This window comes from Typopeltis vanoorti, chromosome 5, assembly GCF_054136105.1.
Source record: "Typopeltis vanoorti isolate ZY-2024b chromosome 5, IOZ_Tvanoo_1.0, whole genome shotgun sequence".
NCBI classification, from domain to species: Eukaryota; Metazoa; Arthropoda; class Arachnida; order Uropygi; family Thelyphonidae; genus Typopeltis; species Typopeltis vanoorti.
The window spans coordinates 52,152,331-52,173,785 of NC_143553.1; the positions used below are offsets into that span (position 1 = coordinate 52,152,331).

Below are 21,455 nucleotides of genomic sequence, written 5' to 3' on the forward strand. Positions count from 1 at the left end.
TCATTATACAGAGTAGCATATAACTTACATGAGTCATTATACAGAGTAGCATATAACTTACATGTTGTAAGTCAGAAGTTAGAAATAAAGGACATAGAGGAAGATAGTTTAAATAATACATCCTATAAGTAATAAAGATTAAAATAAATAAAAATAACATTAAAATAAATAATAAATTCAGTCCTAAGTAAATCCAACTCTTTTAAACTTGGATTTATTTAAATCAGCATGGAAAAGATGAAGAAATTTTGAAAATGGATAGGAAGTGAGTTACATTAATAATGCTGAACCTATAATGAAAGTTAGAATAAGCTTTTTATGTGACTGACTGTCACCCACAAAGGGATTGTAAATTTATAATGCATTAGTACTGTGAATGGGCTAAAGATTTTTTCCAATTTTTATTAATAATATAATTAAAATAGACAAAAAAACTTGAATTTTTTTTATATTTTTATGTACACAATCCTGAAATTCTACTCTAAGACCTAACATGAAACATTTTCAAGCCATCCAAGCCTCCAGTAAGTGGGGATGATGGTCTCAGACCAGGTGACGAAATTCATCTCCCACCTAAAGACAATCACAAGCATCCATATCCATGACAGGATTTGAACCTGCAGCCTCTTGATTGGAGAGTGAATACTTTAGTCACCCAGCCAGTTTGTATTTCAGAAAAGTATTTGAACTGTTTAAAGACAGTTATAGTGGATATTGCAAATTGGATGTGCAATGTGATAACAGAATATTATTATTATTACCACTATATGGCACCTCTGTGGAGACCCAGGTGTCATCACAAGAGGCCACAATACACTAATCTACATTGCAAACATATTTTTTATTTGTTAGTTACATGATCTTTGGCCAGTTTGCCTATTTTGTAGATGGTAAAAAAAATGAAATAAATACGAGGGGACTAGCCTAATTGTTTTTAGTTGAAAGCCTTATAAAGACTCTTTGCATCCTAAATGAAATCTGAACTCAGGTCTTTCCAACCAAAGGGCATTGTCATTAGGAACTATGGAGGCTTAAGCTAATAGAATAAGCAATGTTGGCATCATGGAGAACCAGTTGAATAAATCTTTATGTAAAAAGAATAAAATCTAACCTCTTATCACTCTCTTAACATACACATATTACAAATGTATCATCAGTATCTAAAAAATTAGATTTTCTCTTTCACTAAAGATGTTATTCTTCCTCTGAACAAATGACAAATCTATTTAGCCGATGAATGGGACATTTGGGCATGGTATCCCTGAAGGCTCCTTAAAAATACTTGGCTGAGTTCAGAAGAGAGTAATTAGGTTGATTAATGACTTATCTCTGACTGGCTTACTCCACACTCTTTCATGCAGAACAATTGGTTCCTGCTTAATTCATTTTTATGCCATTTCCATGGATATTGTTCAATTTCACTTTCATTGCTGCTTCCTATATGATTGAGACAGCAGAGCTGTGAATAATCCTGTTAACAAATTAAACAGTAGTTCTCTCTCTCATTGAAATTGTGTATAATGTGAAAATTAATCTCATAAGTTCTGGTTTCTGTAGGGATATTACATAAATAGATTTTGCCATCAGAAAACTGCAACCATCTGTTGGAAGGCAAGAAAATTTTTTTAATTTAATTAGATACTTATACTAATTGCAGATTAGTTATATTATGAAGAAACTATTAAACACAATCTATGTAGATCTACCAAGAACAAACATTCAAACATTTGTGAAAACACACACAAGACTCACCGGCCTATAAGACCCATCCCCTTTTTTTGTACACATTTTTTAGGAAAAAAAACTTTATCACTGAGTATAATAAATTTAGTTTAATCCTTTATCCAAGTGTGAGCAAACAAAGTTTGCGCCTGAAAGTATCTTCAGGACTGGGGTAAGGTGGTACAACACCGGACAACTCGTTGCAAAGGTGGCGCAAGCTCACAACACTCCTATTTCAGTATCTCCCATAATGCAAAACACATCTCCTTCCGGATATGTATAATGTTATGCATTAAGGGAAGGGCCACTACCCAGACTAGTTTCGACTTTTATTGAGGTCTCTTCAGTGGGAGCCAGGCTGGAATGGAGATACCAGGCAGAAGCATTAGCAAGGTCATCTCTACCTATAGGAGTTGTCAACGGTGTGCCACCTTTTTTATTAAATTACTCTGGATTTAGAGAGATGTTGAAAGTTTATTTTTCACTTGGTTAGACTATAATAAATTTAGTTTAATCCTTTACCTAGCGATGACCTTGCTAATGCTTCTGCCTGATATCTCCACTCAGGCCTGGCTCCCACTGAAGAGACCTCAATAAAGGTCGAAACTAGTCTGGGTAGTGGCCCTCCCCTTAATGCATAACATTATACATATCCGCAATGAGATGTGTTTTGCATTATGGGAGATACTGAGATAGGAGTGTTGTGAGCTTGCTCCACCTTTGCAACAAGTTTCCCGGTGTTGTACCACCTTACCCCAGTCCTGAAGATACTTTCAGGCACAAACTTTGTTTGCTCACACTTGGATAAAGGATTAAACTAAATTTATTATAGTCTAACAAAGTGAAAAATAAACTTTCAAAAAAATAAAATAAATTATCACTGAATATTATAATGGATTTATAATATTTCAAATATAAAGTAATAAGTAGGTCTACTTTCAGCAAATACTTAATCTAACTAGGAAAGAGTACTCACCTTTTAATCTTCTTTGTCGAAACCCAGCAATTCCTATATTTCCTATTTGCCCAAGTTAAAAAAATTTTCTTGTTTCCTTGCGTTAATGACGAATCAATGAATTTCAATAATTTTTCTTCATATTCAGCTGGTCATCTTTTGCGATATTTTTGGTTTAGTCCACATACATAGCTGGTTTCTCTGGATGAATCTTGAACACCGTGATGTTGATCCAGTAAAGTTGGCGATCTTTCTGTTAGTGGCTATCGCTTTTACTTGATGAATAATCATTTTTGTAGACACTGAAAGTCCCGCTTTTCTGTGGTCTAATATCAAAGTATTCAGTTCTGCCTCAAGTTCTGGCCATTTTGCAGTTCTGCTTCATAGGTTATGTTTACTGTGAGTTTATTTTTTTAAATCCTCTTCCTGATTCCGCCAAGTTCTTATCATTTTCTCAGTTGGGGTGCCCCGAAGTGCCTCTCTGCGGCCCTGTTTCCATGTTCTTTAGCATACCCAATCACACATAGCTTGTATGCAACATTGTAGCAATGCCGATGTTTTTCATCCATAATTTGATGAAAAATTTATCACCGTTCACAACAACCGCAACAACAATTGAAAAGTTTAAATGAACAGGAACACAGCTGTGATCATTGATGACAGTGCATGCACATCCACTGAACTATACATAACTGGAATGCTCTCACACACCACAAGGAAGCAAGAAAGAAATCGCATAACTCGGAACAGAGAAAATTTTTTCCAGAAATGAAAGTAATAAAAAACTGAGTATCAGTGTATAAGATGCACCCTGTTTTTCAGACCTATTTTCAAAGAAAAAAGTGCGTCTTATACGCCGCTGGCAAATACGGTATGTATGCATATATATATACATATTATTATTATTATTATTATTTTCGGGCTACTCCAGGGAGTCCTTAGACTCATCGAGGGAGGCCCTAAATATCATGTCCACACAACTATACGACATTCTCACAGTATCTATCATACCTTGCCTTGAACTCGCTCACTGTCATAGCACCCACAACAGACTCTGGCAGCTTATTCCACTCATTTACCACTTTAAAAGTAAAGAACCCAGCTCTAACACCACTGCTAACCACACTCTTGCCCAGCTTCCATAGGTGTCCCCTAGTTCTCCCACCACCAGTCCTGATCTCAAAAATATCCTCTGAATTAATCTTATAGAATCCTTTTAGCAATTTGAATGTCTCAATCATATCTCCCCTTTTCCGCCTATCAACCAGTTTCTGCAACCCACAAATCTTCAACCTGTTCTCATATGGTTCATTCCATAGACATGCTATCATCTTAGTCACTCGCCTCTGGATCCTCTCCACCTCCTCCCCATCAAGAAGGAACCGAGGTGACCAAATCTGGGCACAGTAGTCAAGATGAGGTCTTATCAAGGCTCGGTACAGAGGTACAATAACTTGCTTGTCTCTGCTCGTTAAGGTATTTTTCAACAACCAAGTGAGTTGATGATCTGATTTAGTTACTTTCACAATGTGCCCCCTAAACTTCATCTCCCTATCCACCAACACTCCCAAGTCCCTGGCCTCATCAATCTCTTGGAGTACAGTTCCACCCATGTGGTATACTGCTGCTAATCTTTTCACCCCAAAATGCATAACCTTACATTTTGTCACATTAAATTGACATCCATTCTCCTTAGCCCAGAACTCCAATCTATCTAAGTCATCCTGCAAGACTTTGACATCTTCTGCATTCACTATCGCCCTCCCCAACTTTGCATCATCAGCGAACAAATGAACTGCTCCACTTAGATCCTTCCCTATATCATTAATGAACAGATTAAACAGCAGTGGTCCAAGAACAGAACCCTGCAGCACCCCACTAGTCACAGGCCGTCTTTTGGACTCCACTCCTGAATAAACCACTCTTTGATATCTCTCCATCAACCACTCACCTATCCATCTCACCAACCCTCTTTTATTCCCTATAGGGGGTAGGTGAAGCTGTTTTAGTACTATCTAGCTTTTGACGACTGAGGGGGAAGTTCAGTCTTCACCAGTAGCCACGCATAAATAGCTGGACCAAGACTCACTAATTATAATCGCCATCTGCCAAAGAGAGGCAATTTTTAACTTTTAGCAGTCATTTCAATGGAAACATCCTACTGTGGAAATACAGAGGCACAAGACAAGGTACGACAATATCTCAAAAATTATTCACAGCATACCTAGAAAAATATTCAAACTATTGGGAACAAAAAAAAGGTCTGAAGATAAATGGAAGATATTTAAGCCATTTATGGTTTGCAGATGATATAGTTACCTTTATTTCAACTACACATGAATTACAGACTTGCATCCATGAACTCCAAATTACTAGCAAACATCTGGCTTAAAATTAAACTTAAAGAAGATCCAAGTTATGTTCAGTAGCTATGTACAGCTTGAAATAATAAAAATCCATAATGATAAAACTGAACAAGTGGATCACTACATATATTTAGGACAACAGATATCAATGGATCAAAATATCACGGATGAAATTAAATGGTGCACAATTTTTGGGTGGAATGCATTTGGAAAATTACAGTCAATATTCAAAAGCCAATTACCCATTATTTAATTATGCAATGAGAGCACCTATAAAATGTTGTAGAAAGAGAAAAAGTATTCTTGAGGGTATAGAAGAAGTTGTCAGGCTCAAATATCTAACACCTTCCTTTTAAATATTCTGAATAAAAATTGGAGATCCTGAGAGGATACAGGGATGACAAAAATTGCAAAAGCAACAACAAAAACTACAGCCGTTATGGGCAGATAACAAAATTAGTTACAAATAGAGAAAGTATTCTGACTGATACCTGTTTAATTCTTTTCTCTGGCAGTAAAACTTGGATCCTTTTTAAACAAGATGAAAATATATTACATTTAAAATGAGGTGCTATAAATGCCTCATTAATATGCTATACACTGATCATTACAAATTCAGCATTAAGACAAAGAATCTGAGATAACATTTCAAAGAAAATAACTCAACTGGCTTGGTGATATGAATGGATTTAATGGCAGCCTTGTTCAAGCACTTGAGAACTTATTCTGGGAAGTAATCCCTGGAAAGTACGAAAGGAAGCTGTGAGGGTGAGAAGTGGTTTCTTTGCTTGGAGGGGGTGATGGAATTGTGGAATGCATTGCCTGATAGAGTGGTGAGAGCAAGAACAGTCAATGAGTTCAAGGAGTGGTATGATAGACTTTGTTTCTTAGGAAGGACCTCCCACAATGAGTATCTTGACTCCATGGAGACCTGAATAATATAGTAATAATAATAAAGTTAAAAATGAGGATAACCCAGAATAAACGAATAGAAAATTTTTTTAAAACATCAAATATATAGGTTACAGAGCTGAAAGCAAAGTGTAAATTAAGAACCAACTAAAGGATTTTTGTGAGGAATGCATTCTGATATCAGTCCCAGCAGCTCTATTATTTACTGCTGGAAGATGATGATGATGAATTATAAAAGCCTATAAAAAGGATTGCAATTTGAGTGCAGTTAAAGGAGTGTACACTTATCTAACCAAACTTGAGGTTGAGCAAAATAAACAAAATATGATTTTCTTGCAGGAATTAATAACTGCTTGTCCTGCCTTGGGTACTCTGAAGAGCCACCATAGATAAGTCAGATTCAATGATGATCTTTGGTTGGAAAAACCTGGGTTTGAATCTTGTCTAGGATGTGAAGAATCATTATTATAGATTTTCAACTGAAGGTGAGTTAGCTGGTCTCATCCATAGAGGGAAGGGTTCCAGCCTCCGGAGACTTGTTTTTTGGGTTTTTTTCCTTCCCCAAAACAGGCTAACTCTCAAGAATACACTCAATTTACAGACCTAACATACTGGCTTCATAGCCTTCAGTCATAAATCCAAAAACAGTCAACCAATCTGATAACTTTATAGTGTGTCCTGGGAGATTTTCTACTAATTTCTGTTGGCAAATTGGCAAATAATTTGTATTTCATTCCACTTCTCCTCCTTTAGAGTACTGTTAAGTGTTAAGTTTTATTAATGAAGAAGAATGTCGTGACATATCCTAATTCTTCATTCCAGTTTCTCATCCAGCCATACATCCTTAGATTGAGTTGAGTCCCCTAATTAGGAATTTTGGGTAGTTTAATGCAGCCAGTTTGTTCCAGTTCATCTAACAGATATTCAATTGGGTTCTTGTAAAACTCTTCTTGCTGCTGCGCAGTTCATGTTGTTTTCAAACTACGTGTTTATCACAAATTTGTGACAAGATATGTTCCTTTGTAGTAAAGGTATGAATCATTACCACCATGAATTATTATTATAGAAAATTATCACCATGAGTGCCATTCCGAATTGCCTAGATCATGAATATAGGATCTGATCTAAAATAGGAGAAATAACGTGGTCTCCTTAAAATGCCATATCCAAACTTATTGGAGATCACTCCCACATGCAAAATCCTTCTCCAGGCATCCTCCATATCAATCATTTTTCTTAGAGTGGATGAGCAGAGTTTAAGTTGTTATCCACTCAATCTCACCACACAATTATAAAAAATACCAATTTTTTTAGCCTCCAAAGGAGATGAGTGGTTCACTAGGAAGACATTTCCATCTTTATGATGAATACATGGAAAGGGCTAACAGAGTTTCAAAAGATAAAAATAGTCATATATCAATTAAAGATACTAAGAAATTATGTACTTGGTTTAATCCTTTATCCCAGTGTAAGCAAATAAAGTTTGCTCCTGAAGTATTTTTAGGACTATGGCAACTCATATAAGGAAGCTAAGATTTCACATCACTTGCCTTAGTATCCCATAAAGCAAAGCACATCTCCTTGCAGTCATGTATAATGCTATGCATTATGGGAAGAGTCACTATCCAGACCGGTTTTGCTCATTATTGAGGTCTCTTCAGTGGGAGCCAGGCGCAGAGGTGATACTAAGGTTGAAGTAATGCAGAAGTCATATTTTCATATAACCTCAATAAAGGTCGAAACCTCATCCTCTGACCTCAATAAAAGTCGAAACTTATAAATCTTTAATTTATAGTATAACCAAAGGGAAAAAACTTCTAATAACAGTCGTATATCATTTGGAAAAAATATCTACTCACATTATTCTTGAACAAGACGCCACTTTTAAGTTTACAGCTGGCAATGTTCTGAAGAAATAAAAGATCCCAGATGAGATTGAGTGTGTAAATTGCAATTCACAGCATTCTTCCAGCCTAATGGATAAGTCTAAAGAACAGTTTTACCTGAGTGTGTGGACCTAAATATTTGAATTTTAGTTTCATACATTTAGCTGCATATCGACTCCCATATTATTTTGTAGGATAGCATCAGTGCAAACTGTCTCATCTCCTTAGCTTAACATCGCAATAGTTGTTCAAGGTGACCAATCTGATCTTAATCGGTTGAAGTGATGAGCCACCTTAATATATTATGTCTGTTGAATACATATTTACACTGCTTGGAAAGAAGTCAACGGACCCCCGCTCCCATAGGCAAGGTGTACGTGCTATGTAATAAGTTGCGTGTTTGTAGCCGGCATTAATTGAAGGAATATGATTCTCCCAAGTCAGTGCAACTGTGTCTGGGTGAAATGGCTGCGAGAAGGGAACTGACGGAGTTTGGAAGAGGTGTGATACGATGCCATGTTGCGCACCTATCTGTTCGGCGAATTATTAACAAATTGGGCCATCCCAGGACAAATCAGCGATATCATACTGAGATGGCGTGCAGTGGACGACCCACCACACTCACCGAACGTAACCGTAGGTTGCTACGATGAATAATATGTAAAAAACGCCATTCGTCGGCCAACACGTTGTGTACGGAGTTCAGTACATCGACTAGAACACGAATCTGCACAAAAATATTCAGAACCGAGGCTCACATCATGGATTTCCATGGTAGGACCGCAATATGCAAGACCACATTACCCGAACCAACATGCAACGTAGTCTTCAGTGGTGCAAAGAATGTGCAAGCTCTTCGAAAACTGTGTTATAGAGCGACGAATTACGCTATACCCTCTACCGAGCAGATGAACGGGTGATATTCGGATGTGGCGTTGTGGTATGGTCGTTTTTTCCTAGTTTGACCAAGGACCTCTGTTATTGGTGCATGAATATTTAACTTCTAGAGATATCTGAACATTATAGACAATTCATTTCTTCCTACTTTGTGGCGTTTCTACGAAAGTGACGATTGTCTCTTTTAGCAAGACAATGCACTATATAATAAGGCTGCTGCTGTAACTACATCGTTTGTGACATGAACGTCACCACACTGGACTTGCCTCCGCAGTGCCCTGATCTCAACCCTATCGAACATCTTTGGGATGAACTGGACCGTCGAGCGAGGTCATGGGACGTCCACCACGTAACAGTTTATTATCGCCTACATCAGGGGTGTGGGCAAACGTTTTAGACCATTGACCCCTTCATGGAATCCTTGATCCTTCACCGACCCCATCATGTTAAATAAATGAGTAAATGTTATAAATTTCTCAATTTAAAAATAATTTCTTCACCCCGTTACTTCATTGCTGCTTCTCGATAAGAAAGATTTAAAGAAAATACTAATAAAAATTTATAAAGAACATTAAAAATTTACTTACATTTTATTGATTTACTTGGAATGGTTACTGAGAAGGATGTGTTTGATGAATATTTTCATGTTTACTAGGTGTTACTCAAAATCGTTTTAGGTGTTTATTGACCCCTTTTGATCCCTAGACATTTATCGACCCCTTGGATAGCCACATCGAACCCCCAGGGGTCGATATCGACCACTTTGCTGACCCTTGGCCTACAGGAAGAATGGTCCAAAATTTCCATTGCTCGCTATCGTATCCTTATGGAAAGTATGTCCCATAGGATTGCTGCAGTCATCGCAGCAGCAAAAGGCGGTCCTACATCTTATTCAAGTGGGCTCCATGGTTGTTTGAAAGAAGTCAACGGACACTATGGTGTCCGTTGACTTCTTTCCAAGCAGTTCATAAAGTCGTTACCTGTTATTGAGAGAAACGACTGTCTCTCTTTGTCTTAAACTGGCTTACTGAGCCTGGCTTGAAAAAAGGTTGATAAATTCTTTCCATTGTAAGTGAAATTTGAGCTCCTTCACAAGAAAGTGATTTTTGACAAAAGCTTTCATCAATGGTTTCTTTCAAACTTAAAGCGCATTTTGAAGCTGATAAGAAGTTTAAAAGATGTAACTGTTTTTTATATTTATTTGGATGTTGCAGTTACTTTTATTTGGAGACGCGGTTGAGGCACCTGAGGCTAGCTTATTAATATGTAAATCGCGTATGTTTCTCTGGCTGGTTTACTTATTTTGCAGATGAAAAACCCAAGTTTCCGGAAGAAGCCTATTTCGTCTGTATGAGATCTGCTCAGTGGCGCACCCAGAGAGGGGGGGGGGGCAGAGTTCCCTGTCCTCCCAAAGAAAAAGGGGAAAAACTAGAAAATTTTCCAAAAATCTTTTCCTAATTAAAATTCTTTTTTTTTTTTTTTAATTTATGTTGTGTCGTGTATTTTGTTTCTATACTATTTATGAATTAGCGATCATTACAGATGCTGTCATAGGTCGTATGCGATGCGTAGTGTGTATTCTCAAATCATCTACTTTACTCCCCCCCCCCCCCCAAGATTAAATCCTGAGTGCGCTACTGTAGGTTGTGAGCGTACTGAGCAGGATTCCAATTCTTTTCTATCCAACCAAAGATCTTCAATACCGACTGAGCTATAGAGGATCTAACTTTAACATAAATGGCTGGAAAAAAAAAAAAAAAAGATGGTTTTCAAAATGATGAGATATTGAAGAGGGCTTATAGAAAAATGACTAACTTGATTTCTGCTCTGTTGAAAATGGAATATGAGAACAGATTGAGAGAATGAAAATTACAGAGCTAGTGAATAGGAAAAAAAGGAGGCGGGGAGACATGATCGAGACGTATAAGTTGGTAAGGGATAATTACCAGTTTCATCATGGAATATCTGGAGACAAGCGGGGAAACGAGAGGCCATTCCTGGAAGCTGTATAAGGAAGGTTGTGAGCAAGCTGGTGAGGAGTAGATTTTTTTTTTTTTTTTTTGCATGGAGAGTGGTTGGTGATTCTAATGCATTGCCTGAGAGTGTGATGAGTGCAGGGACAGTGCATGCATTTAAGTCAAGGTATGATTAGTTGTGCATGTACGAGTGGGACTTCTCGTGTTGAGTCTCTTGACTCTTTGGAGGTCTGTTGAACATAATAATAATAATAATAATAATAATAATAATACTTATTATTATTTATTGTAATTTTAATTATGATTCCTGGCTGGGTTAAGACATTGAAATTCTGAAACTTTTGTTATTTAGGTCACTTCGAGATAGAGTTATGCTGAATTTTGTTACGTCTTTCAGTGTTCAACATAGAAACATTTTATGTATATTCAGATTGGAAAGTTCATGAGTAGATATTAGGCTATTCTGAAAGAGACAGCGGGGAGTGAATTAATGTATACTTCGGTTCATGGTGTGGTGTCTACCTCTAGATAAAGCCAAGAACAGTGAGTATATTCAGCATAAGCAGGTTCTCTCTCTACATGTTCATGCAATGAGCTTTTAATAACTCTGATATATTCTGGACACCGTCATGCTGGAAGAAATCTCTGAATGACCTAAGGTAGATATGACTGCGTTATGGCACCCACATCTCTCAGAGGAAAAGTCAAACCTCTGTGCCACTATGCAACAGTTGGTAGATGAATTTGATAGGGGATAATTGGATTTAACAGCACAATGTGATACCAACACTTATTGTAGCTTGAAGATATAAATGTTTGGACTCTAGAGACAAGTTCCAGTTTTATTTTCCCATTTCTTTTGCTGTGCAATATGAGTGATGTATTGAGCCTTGCAATGGACATGATGAAAAGTTAACATTTCCTAGAAGGTACAACTTCAAAATTATTCTGTTTACATGTCATTTAACAGGAACGACCTTAAGGTAAGAACTTAACGATGTTCACAGATCAACTGGCAAACAATCTTGCTACCGTTATTCTATCAGGAGTGCCTGATGAGAAAAAAAGATGGTTTTCAAAATGATGATGAGACGTTGAAGAGGGCTTATAGAAAAATTACTAACTTGGTTTCTGCTCTGTGGAAATGCAACTTTTACTGATTAGCAAAGATAGTTATTACATTTAAGTTATAGTTCCATGTCAATTTTAATTTATTATTTTATCTTTGCTTTTTTAAACGTATACTAGAATGCTGAGACTTGAATAGTATCAAGTATTAAAATACTAAATAATTAAATCTTCGTTAAAGAAACATAAGAAATATCCATATCTTTTTTAAAACTCTTGAGCTGTGATTTAAGACGCTTGTAAGAAATGTAAAGTGTTCGAAAACTTCAGTCTCTATCCAGTTTTGCAAGACTTTAATAAATCTTCAGCGCCGTTCATATTTCAGGTAACAAAATTACAAGGACGAAGTGGTGCGATGATCTTCATTTAGCCCCACCCTGATGACACTGACCCCATTTTTTAAAAGAAAAAACTTTGGACCTCTTCCTGATGAGTTGTAGTAAACATCTCTGTTTTTTTAATCTGCTAAACTGACCTCCAAATAAGTATAATATCACTATATATGTACTCTTCAATTTATTATTATTTTTAATTTATTTAAGATACTAATAACTGGAAGACGTAGCTTAAATTATCTTGCTAACGAAGGAAAAAAAAATGTGTATTATATTTTCTGCAGAGAAACCGGAAGTAACCATGAAGAGATAGGACATATTTTATCAATCTCATGCTACAAAGCATGCATACAAATATGATGTTTAACAAAAGATGGAAATTACACGAAGACATAACTCTTCCCTCCCCACCTTTGCATCACTATAAATAAGGTGGAGTGTAGGAAGAAAGCACATTTTGTGGTTCACTCCTAAAGAGATCCGTCAATGATGAAGCTGGTAAGTTACATATGTTCCCCTTGGAAAATTTTCTTTACGTTATCTGTATATATTCGTTATTTGTGTAGATATTATGAAGTTCCAAAGTTATTTGTTAAAATCGTTTTTGTAAAATAATCTCTCATTAACAAAATCTTTATCAATAAGAGGTTTTGATCACAAAATATCAAGTCTGAAGACTGAGAAAGCCAAAATATTTTATTTGTAGAGTATCGGACATCGGAGCCTTTTATTTCCCCTAGATGCACATAGGATGATTCCCCCCCCCTTTTTTTTCTTTGTTATTTTTGAGATGCAAAATATCTCCGTTTTTTAAAATCTTCTAAATTACTATTACTCTTATTTTCTTCATTTTATATATTATCTTACTGTTTTGGTTAAAGGACTGATTCATATGCAATAAAACATAAAATATACCACACATGAAATCTCTCTCTTTCTCAAGAAAATAAATACACGATATCATCTATTTATTTTCTTATTTCATCGTTTATCCCATATAATAAGTTTTCCAATCGCTTTAATCTAATCATTCCACTGTTTACTTCTTTTAATTTATATTAGCACAAATATCCCATAGTTTCTATGCCTTAATCACACTACTATAGTTCTTTGATCCAGTCAACGAGGTTGACTAAATAGGGCCCCCTAATATACATTAAGCATGCTGTTAACCTCACTAGTTTAACTAATAGTTGCAAAGTCTGTAATAAAATTTATTAACGAAGAGAATAAGAACTTTTACAACCGGATCCAGATTTTCCAAGCAGGAAAATAGTATTTCTGTGTCTCCAGGAAGAAACTGCGCTTTTCAATTACGTAACGCAGCATAATCGACCGCAGAACACGCATGAGCTACAAAAATAATGCCCTAGGCGATAATGAGATTTAGAGATCGGTTGCCTTCGGACTTTCAGAAAAGATAGAACTAAGAGTGCTGCACACCCTCAGTCTTTTAGAGGAACAAAAAGGCATTACACGATTTATTTCCAACCTCTCTCTTTGATGCTACTATTTACATTTATCCACATAATTTATGTGAGGTGGTTACTTTGTGTCTGGTTTCTACGCATCTAAAATTTAAAGTGGTTACTTTGTCTCATTTTATATCACCAGATACATGATTTAATAAATACACCTCTCATCATCCAAGAAATCATCTGTCTGGTAAAAGTTATGTCCAACAGGATAATGCATCATCTCACAAAGGCATCAAGCTCAGTCGGTATCGATGCTCGTTGGTTGAAAGATCTGGATTCGAATCCCGTCTAGCATGTAAAGAAACTCTAAAAGGACTTTGGAACCGTAAGTGAGTTAGCCGGTCTTATACGTAGGTGGAGTTTTCTTCCATGAATATCGGGTTTTTCATCCCACAAAACCGATCAGAAGAAAACATGCAATTTAGACAAAATACACTGGTTTCATAGCCCTAGCTGTTTTGACAGAAGTTCAAACACCCCAATCCATCAAAGGTAACAATCGTTTGAAAATGGTTTCGTGTGCATAAAGATGACTTAACCATATTTCTTTGACCACCTCAGTCAATCGATTTCGGCACTACTGGGATGAGATGGAACGAGTTTTTCGCTACGATGATTCGTCTCATGACCATACTTTATGGCTTGACGAGTGGAGCAGTTCTGACCCATGCAACCATATGTTATATCGATTTTAATAGTGCTTTTTTTTACTTGGAACTGCCTATTTATTTTGAGCAAGTTTAATGTTTGATCTCGCAATCCGTAGTATAAACACAAATTTCAGGAGAGTTAAGTTAGCACTAATTGCCATTGATAACAACAATGAATACAAAAATATTATCCTCATCATAATGGAAATGGAATTTTGTAACTTCTCAACCCATTTTCGATGCAAGAAAATAAATTATTTGGTACATGGAAAGTATAGTGATTAATAAAGATGGAAGAAAAGAAGTGGGGGGGAGGAAAAAAAGAAAGAAAATATCATTCTTCATACAAACTCGAACATCTTGCAAAAGAGCCATATCCGAACTTTCATAGATTTAGAACGTTATTCTTTATTTTCTTCAAGTATTATCAAAATAGTGCGAATCATATCCCTAAATTCCATTCTTTAAAAATATTAACTGCTTATTTGCAAAACAGAGGTATTTTTCTTATATTTTAATGCGAAAAACTCGCTGTTTTAATTTTATAAACTGCAATACCATTTAGAATATTATATTTATACTATTTACAAAATGCTACTATTTATAATACTATATAATGCTATTTATAAACTACGGTACTATTTAGAATTAAAAGTTTACCATAACCTGTTGACGATTTTCATTAATTAAATGTGCAGCTCTTTTTCTTACATCTAAACTTCTTTTGTCCTGTTTTTAGCTATTGTTTTCTCTGTTGGTCGCCGTTGCCATGGCTGCCGACACAGCCATGGACGTTGGACCCGAAGGATATAAATTTCACTACAACACAGGAGATGCCGGTGGTCATCAGAGAAGTGAGAGCGGATCCGCTGACGGAAGCGTGAGTGGCAGCTACAGCTACGTCGATCCCAACGGCGATTCTCGCACCGTCACTTACACTGCTGGAGTTGGAGGTTTCGTACCATCTGGAGATATCTCCGTCGACAAGAAGACGGCAGAAGAGGCTGCAAAGATCGCTGCTCTCGCTCCTAAGGCACCCGAAGTTCCTGTTCATCCAGCTTGGGGTCCTTATTGGGGTGGGTGGTACGGGGCTGCACCCCACTATGCCGGATGGTATGGAGCACCTTGGTATGGAGCTTGGAATCACGGCTGGGGATGGTGGTAAACGGATATTGACAAAAGGATTAGGCTTAATATTGTTCACTTGCTCAAACAGTAATGCTCGGTGCTTTCTATGGTTTTAAAATAACTTTTAGGAAAGACTTTTGCTTTTAATTGCTTCGTTGGTGTTAACATGCATGTAAACGATGATTACGAGAAGCACCTTCAAGCTAATGAAAGAATCATATAATGAGAATGAAAGATTCCAAAATGTGTTCTTACGCCAAAACTTCCATTGTATGTCAAACTCTGAATATGTACTAAATACCATTAGGTTTGACGAGAATACAACTTTGTGCCAATGAAATGCTATAGGTATTAATAATAAACTATTATATATATATATATTAAAAAAATCTGTGAATTTTATTTTATTTTCTCAAAACACTAATGACTGATACAATCTTAAGTATTTTAATGATCTATACAAGCATTATGATTTTTTTTTCGGATTTGCATAGCTGAATATTAATCACTGAAAATTGAAAAAAAAAAAAAAAGAAAATCACAAATTTCATGAGTAGATTTTTTTTTTTCTATTTGGAGTTTGAATATTTGATTATTTCTTCTTACAACAGACACAGACATTGGCAATACTCTCTCTCTCTCTCTCTCTCTCTCTCTCTCTTTGTTGTGTGGGAGAGAAAAAGAGAGATACACACCTCAGCAAATAAATAAATAAATCATTATTTATTTATATATCTAATGCATATATAAATATGCAAGTTTTTAAGTTCAAATGCAATTCTGCATTTGAACTTAAAAACTTTACCCACATAATAATTTGCATAATATGTCACTTCAACAGCTTGTATCATCAAATGAAATTACGATCTTATGTTTAATTGAATATCGCACGTAACGGCGAAGCATGCATTTCTTTCAAAGAGATCTCTTTACTCCAACAAAGGAAAGTAGAACAGCACCATTAAAAAAAAAAAAGAAAGCCACATCATCTGGTGAAAATAAAAATAAAAATGTTCTGTCTCTCTCACATCACAATCAGTTATCCATGTGTGTACTATGAATACACACATGGATAACTGATTTTCATAAATCATTTCATGGATAAATGTATTTCATAAGTTAATATGCACACATTTCTTTATTCTGATATAGATATATGCATGATATACAATACGACTTTATGCACATGGCTTTTTCAGATAGTCGTCAAAGATGTTTATGCATTTATCCCACTATGGCTTTTATTCTGACATGTGGAAGAAGGGTGTATGAGATTTCATTCACTAGGAAATAGCGTGCTACACATCGCCGTCTCTTGTAACTCGTTTGTTAACCAGGCTTCTCTTTAGTGGTCTAAAGAGAAATCGCTGGGCTCAAGATCAAGATTGTGCAATGGTTTGTTTATAACCTCCAGATGTATTCGCCACCCATTCAATCCGTTGCTTGTCTTTGACAGGTAGCAAAAGCTTTACACAAAACCAGAACGTGTTTAACTTATATTTGCGTTGGGTGCATCTCTACCAAACTTCCATTTCATAACATTATGCTGTTAGGTCATTTGAGGAAACAGATGATGCAGAATCCCCCCCCCCCCCCAAGACTAAGTATTTTCATATGCTATGTACAGTTCATTTATTTCTTCAGTCCTTTTGACGATACAGCAAAGTCAATCGGTGTTTATGATATAAAAGAAGTCTTTATGACAAAATCTTGTCCCTGGAGTAATTTGAATTATAATCGACATGTTCACACGTTGATTTCCTAAACTGAAGAGTTGAAAAAATCAATCTACATATGACCTTCACCCTCAAACAAACCAATCACTTGTGACTAGAATGCTGAATGTTTGAAGGTATAAGTAGTAACGCAAGCTACTATGAACTGGCCGTATAGTTGTAAGATCCACTCGATCGCTTCCGTTGTGTTGACCCACAAATGAAAGTTTTTCATTGACATACACATAAATACATACATACATAGAGGAAGAGGTTGCTTAGACTTAGTGATGTTAAAATAAAAAAAAATGGTGAATTCTGATGATTTTGATAAGAATGTTGAACGATATTCTGAAAAAAAAATGTGAAAGACTTTACAAAACTGTGTGTGAAAACATTTCTTAAGAATTGACAACTTCTTAAGAATTTCTTAAGAATTGACAACCCGCCATTAACAACTTCATGTGGACGTTATTTCCCGTGATTTGCGTTTTTTTCTAGGGTGGCAATACTGATTTTCGAATCGATTTCTGCGGAAATCTACTCATTTCTGTTTCCAGATGGCGTTGCTTTCGGCTGTAGTTTCGTTTCCGTTATCACGGTGACTTGCGCGCATGCAGCAGTACTGTAGTGATCAGCGATACCGTGATTTTTCAATCACAGTACGAATTGATATTGCAGAATTTCTGCTACATAATTTAGCGTGTGAAAGTTGCTTTCAAGTTGCGGTGGTGGATTATCCATGTGAGTAACATGGAGAAAAAAAAAAAGACAGAAAATGTATTTCGGTAAGAAGGAGTTGGCAATTCTGTGACATGTAAATTGGCATGCCGGAACACGTGTGCATTTAGCATAAGATCTTGGACTCTCCGTGTCCACTTTGAACACGATAGTAAAAAACAGGTCAAGCACTGAACTCCATGCAAAGCAATCTGGCGCTAAGTAAAAAAAAAAAAAAAGAAAAGAAAAAACAATCAACAATTAAAGATTTTTTTAAATAGATAAATGTAAGTAATTGTAAAATCATTTATTTTCAGTTATTACATTTTGTAATCTAGTATGTAGACTCACATACTAGCAGTAAGTAATCTTTTAGCCTTTTAAAATTTTTTTTTTACATGAGGTGTCATATGTCCTTAAAATATATTTTCGTACTCGCATTTTCTTTGCCATTACTGATGGCTTCTAATTCAGTAAGGTTTTTGATACTATCTTATAAGTACCAGGCGAAATATCGATCAAAATGAAATCTATAATTATTGATCTTAACTTTTAGTATGCGTTTATTCTCAAAATATTACAAGTGATTTCGTTTCACTCAAAACATTAATGTATGATATGTTCTAAGATTAGTTTTGAACTCAATATATTCATTTTCATTAAGAGGCACAGGTTTCATTTAAGAATAAAAATAATGCTTTGATTTGTTGTTCATTATTATTATTATTATTATTATTATTATTATTTGAAATCAGTTTCTCAGATATTTTCATTCTTTCAAGAATTCCTGATCGCATGTTGTAGAGATATTACCCCTCCCTGAAAATAGTCTTGTCCTACCTTTTTTTTTTTTTTAATGTTTGTACGCGCATGTCATTACCCTTTTATTGCAGAAGTGTAAAGCACGTCTGTTAATAACGTAATCATTTACGTGTTATCAAATAGCCATACTATTTTTTTTCTGTATAATGATTGAATAGGTTTCGGTAAGTTTCAGTATTTGATTGCCTTTGTTGAATATGGTTTGATTGGCTTCGTTTGAAATCCGAGAAGTTTAGAAAAGGTATGTATTTAATACGCGCTTTGAATTAATATTTAATAGTTTTAATCTATGAATAACCACCTTGTTTCAGTCTCTTTAATTATTAATTTTTCTTTCGTACTATGATTACCTTCTCTCTAATATATTTAATAACTCCCACGTTCTTCAAGGGAATTATTATATGGATTCATTAATCCTATTTATTTATTAGAGAAATGTTGATTGAAGTTTACTCTTCCGGTCCTCTGGACTATCAAGTAATTCACAAAGGAATAATAATTATTAATGTATATAATATTCAGTCTCATTATTAAGCAGACATACTTAGAAATTTGCCGTCCTGGTTTGCCAAGTGGTTAGCATATCTGCTTTCCAGTCAACGGGCTATGGGAATTCGAATTTAGCCCTCGCTGTTTGTTAATGGGTAGAGGATGAATTTTATCGCCGGTGAAGCCAATTGTTTGTTCTATGTCATCGTATAAAGGCACGATGAAAATTACCAACAAAGCATAAGTATTCTTTTAGACACACCTTCGTTTGTTTATTATCGCTCTTTTTTTGACATTGTATTAAATTTCGATTATATAAAATATTCTTAGAAGTAGTTTAACCAGTACTTCTGTTGATGAAAACAGCAGACACGCATTGCCGATTATTCCCAAAATCTTTTTTCATTGTCACACCTGAGCAAAATTCCTATATCTCTCAAGATCATTTTTTAAAGATGCCTATTACTTCGATACCATAGCACTCGATTAGACTTGAGAAACTATTATTCACTCGCTGTCACGTGCTAACTAAGCCATCCTGACTGTTCATACTACTCAGAAGTTGTATGAGATTATGAACATATTAATCTTCATAATCTTATGAAGTTCATTAAGAATATTAATGTTCATAATCTTATGAAGTTCATAATCTTATGAACTTCATAAGATTATGAACATATTAAGAATAGATGGAAGAGAAAAAAAAATTAATGGCACTCATCGATAACAGAACTTCCATATAGCATTTTCTGTTGATTATCAAAATCCAACTTATCGAAAGAATATAACAATCGTATATACTAAGATCACTCATAATTAAAATGAATGGCTTTGCACTTTGAGAGTTTACATATTGATCATTAATATTACATTCTTAATATTATTTTTAAAAAAAAACAGCAAAATAAATTTTGACTTGCTATTCACATGATTACAGAACATTTTTCTTTCTTCTTTGGGGAAGGATTTCTGCTAGGTGTGAAAGTTGATGATGATACTCTCGTCCTACTCAGTCAGGAATTAATTCCTTTGGTGTTCCGTTGTTGGTGGCAAAGATCAAGGGTGTGGTTCTCCTCGTGGTGATAATGTTCATGTAGAAGACTGCTTTTCACCTTCTGCATGAAGACTATAAGTAAGCAAGCAGTCAATTGCATCTCTCGGCGAAAGTGTGCTATCTCTGCTTGTGTATTTGAAGGTAAACTTTGTCACTGCTTTCGCATTGATGAAGAGATAGCTGCATATTGGATGTTTTCTTGGTTTTCATCGATGATGTTGAGGTCTCCTTCAGAATGCAGGTGACTGCAGGTAAGGGTCTCAGTTTCCTGAGATGAATGGATCGATTGGCTGTTACACTCTACATAGACTGTTCCGGTTCGGTCGCAGAAGAGAATTTTTTCATTATCATCTGAGCAAAATCCCTGTATCCCAAACTCCTTTTTTTGTTTAAGATGCCAATTACTTCAATACTATAACGCTCAATTGTATTTGAGAAGCAATTATTCACTCGATGTCACGTGCTAATCATGCCATAGCCCTTAATGTAGATATCTTGATAACTTCCTACATGGAAGATTTGGGGATCACTCAAGATAGCGGCTACAATAAATTTTCACCAATATCTTAAGAAGCCATTGGTAGCAGCTTCGTGTTGGCCGATGTTTTGATTGGAGTATGTGACCATCTATGCCGCTGTGAGTTAACCTTCCCTCTATAAATGTCATTGTTAATGCTAAATGTGTTATCATGAAAAATAACTTTCCTTTTCATGTAAAATCTGATAATTTTGTGTATACTCTCATTTGGTACTTATTTCTCTTAATATCAAGAAGCACTTTAGCCTTACAAAAGCACGACAACTGCATGGGTCATTCAAGATATTCAATATCAGAATAGAAATCTTGGACATGCGACACTTCATCCTAGTCCTTTGACTAGGATGAAGTGCAAATTCCACCGACAATATGCTGTAAACCTATAGCGGGTTAAGGATTGGATAACCCGCAAACTCTGCTCTACAGATGAAACATGGAACTTTTTTCAAGCCATTTCAGACTTCCAATAATTACGATATTGGAAGTCTGAATTATTGTCTATAGTGATAGACAGAACGATGAAGAATCTTCTGATTGGTTCATTCTTAAATGTCTTGTCGTGGGTGTGGGATTGGCTGGAGGATGAAGAGCTTTCTAGAATATCACTTAGGTAAGGAGACTAAAGTTTTGGTTTTTTTTTGAAAAAATTTAAAAATATTAAATTATTTTTGAATCCCTAAGGAT

The 21,455-nt window shown here is 35.6% G+C and overlaps 1 pseudogene; it reads left to right on the forward strand.

The window, feature by feature from the left end:
* Window positions 1-15,074: 15,074 nt before the first annotated feature.
* Window positions 15,075-15,470, forward strand: LOC150106408 (adult-specific rigid cuticular protein 11.9 pseudogene; annotated as a pseudogene).
* The last annotated feature ends 5,985 nt before the right edge of the window (window positions 15,471-21,455 follow it).